Genomic DNA, 2,908 nt, shown 5'->3' with positions numbered 1-2,908 from the left:
AAGATTGTAAATATTTATCAATATCCTTACTATTTATAGTTTCTGATGAGTACAAATGTGAATAAAATTCAGTAAATGCCTTTTTAATCATTTCCTGTTGATGAATTTCACGCTCTTTGACCAAAACTTTAGATATGAGTCTCGCTTTTTGTCTTTTACGTATTTGGTAGGCCAACCACCTCCCAGGTTTGTTTGCATTAGCAAATGTATTATGTTTAATATACTTCAAGTTGGTGGCCACCTGATCTGCAATTAACAAATTAAATTGATCTTTAAGCATTTTAATTGAATAGTATCCTGGGATTAGGTTTGGGAAGTCCGGGTGGGGGGTGGGGGGTTTTTTTAATTGTGATGTATTTGTGATTGCTTTTTTTCTTATGTTGAAAAAAAAAAAAAAATTTTGGAAAAAAAAAAAAAAAAAAGAGAAAGAGGGAGAGGAAAGAGAGAAAGAGAGAGGAAAGAGAAAGAGGGGAGAAAGAGAGAGAGAGGAAAGAGAAACGGAGAGAGGGAGAGGAAAGATAGAAAGAGAAAGAGGGAAGAGAGAAAGAGAGGAAGAGGAAAGAGAGAAAGAGAGGAAAGAGAGAAAGAAAGAGAGAGAAAGAGGGAGAGGAAAGAAAGAAAGAGGAAAGAGAAAGGGAGAGGGAGAGGAAAGAGAGAAAGAGAAAGAGGGAAGAGAGAAAGAGGGAGAGGAAAGAGAGAAAGAGAGAGGAAAGAGAGAAAGAAAGAGAGAGAAAGAGGGAGAGGAAGGAAAGAAAGAGAGAGGAAAGAGAGAGAGAGAAAGAGAGGGGAGAAAGAGAGAGAGAGGAAAGAGAGAAAGGGAGAGAGGGAGAGGAAAGAGAGAAAGAGAAAGAGGGAAGAGAGAAAGAGGGAGAGGAAAGAGAGAAAGAGAGAGGAAAGAGAGAAAGAGAAAGAGAGAAAGAGGGAGAGGAAAGAAAGAGAGGAAAGAGAAAGAGAGAAAGAGAGGGAGAGGAAAGAGAGAAAGAGAGAAAGAGAAAGCGGAAAGAGAAAGAGAGAGAAAGAGGGAGAGAGAAAGAGAGAAAGAGAGAGAAAGAGGGAGAGGAAAGAAAGAAAGAAATAGGAAAGAGAGAAAGAGAGAAAGAAAGAGAAAGAGGGAAGAAAGAGAGGGAGAGGAAAGAGAGAAAGAGAGGGAGAGAGGAAAGCATAATCACTATGCTTTAATTATGTTCAATTTGTAACAATGAAAATGCATCCTGCATATCAGATATTTACATTGCGATTCATAACAGTAGCAAAATTACAGTTATGAAATAGCAACAAAAATAATTTTATGGTTGGGGGTCACCACAACATGAGGAACTGTATTAAGGGGTCGCGGCATTAGAAAGGTTGAGAACCACTGGGATAAGGGCAGGTTTCAAGAGATTCGGACATTGGCTAAGAAAATGCTGAGCTTGTTTGGCTCAACATATTTGTGTGAGAAGACATTCTCTGCTATGAACTTTAACAAGAACCNGCTTCACACAGCGGGGCTGCGCGGGACAAGCAGCGGTGAAGGTGGTTCTGGCGGGGCAGCGCCTGGTGCTGCCTGCAAAAGTGGCGAGCGTGGGGCGCGGCGGATGGCTGAGCAGCCGGTCTGGTTTGCTGACAGTGCAGTGCGGGTGCCCAGGAGTCCCCGAGAGAGGAAGGCATGCATGCAGGCAGGCGTTCGGCGCACTACGGGTGGAAAAGCTCTTGTGAAGAGCGGCGGCGGCAGCGCTGCTGCTGAGCGGCGAGTGCCCATAGCTGGGGGGGGCTCAAGGGAACCCCGCCTGCACCCCTCCCGGGTTGCCGAAGCCGGATGGGGGTCCCCTCTCGGGAGGCTACCCGAGCCAAGCTAGGCATCCCGGGGTGCTAACAATAACAATAACCGCCTCTCTAAAGGCTCCGGGCAGACCCCTGAAGGGAGTGAGGGGAGGCTGGCCTGGCCGGTGCTGGACCTGTGCTGCCGCTGCCTCATCCTGAGTCTACATGGCCACCCGGGAGCGCCTGGCCCGCAACGCCTGCTGCCACCTGGGCCTGTCTGCCGTCCGCACCCCCCGCCGCCCTGCACTGGCGTCTGGCTCAGCGACTGCAAGCTCTGCACCATCGGTGTGGAGTGCGGGTGGCGCTGTGGGAGCCGCGGGGCCTTCTGCTGCCTCCTGCCCCCCCCATGCTTGCCCTTGCTCTGCCCATTTTCCCATGCTCAGGGGACCTCTGCCCATTTTCCCATGCTCAGAGCAGGAGAGGAAGTGCTGCTTTCCGGGCATGGGAAGGGGCTTCTCTCTCCCAGTCCCCCATCCACTGGGGTGGGGGCACTCCTCTGGACCCACTGCCCAGCCTGGCCCGGCTCGCTCTCCTGTGGCAGGCAGAGGTCGGCAGGATTTGGCCCTGGAACGGCCCGGCCAGCTGGCTGGCTGGGAAGGCTGAGCAGCCCTGGTGAAGGGCCCATTCCCGCCCTGTGGCCGGCTGGCCAGGAATCTCGTCCGGCTCGGGGGCCGCCTGACTGCTGTGGGGATGTCCACGTCAGCCGCCTCCTGGCGGGTCCGCTAATTGTGGGCTCCCGGCCGGCTTTCTCCGTGAGTCAGGTGCCTGGGACTCCATGGATCCGCCCCTAATTGCGCCCGGGAGGGTCCGACCGAGCCCCGGGCTGACTTGCGCGGCTCCGAAATGCCGCTTGCCTGAATTCTTTCTGCCTCCTAGGGAGAATTTGCACCTCATGGCCCAATTATGGGCGTTATTCCAGCGTGGTCACTTAATTTGGATGCTTCTGTTGTTTTTATTGGTTTTGCTGTCATTACTATTTTAAAAAGTTTTTAGTATTTTTAATTGTAATACGTCTTTGAACTCTAACCTGCCCAGAGTCACTGAAAGGGGAAACCAGAGATATTGAGGGAAGAGGAGAGAGAGAGAGAGAGAGAGAGAGAGAGAG

The sequence above is a fragment of the Protobothrops mucrosquamatus genome, unplaced genomic scaffold (assembly GCF_001527695.2).
Source record: "Protobothrops mucrosquamatus isolate PMUCROS unplaced genomic scaffold, P.Mucros_1.0 scaffold1353, whole genome shotgun sequence".
NCBI lineage: Eukaryota > Metazoa > Chordata > Lepidosauria > Squamata > Viperidae > Protobothrops > Protobothrops mucrosquamatus.
This window is presented reverse-complemented; position numbering follows the sequence as displayed.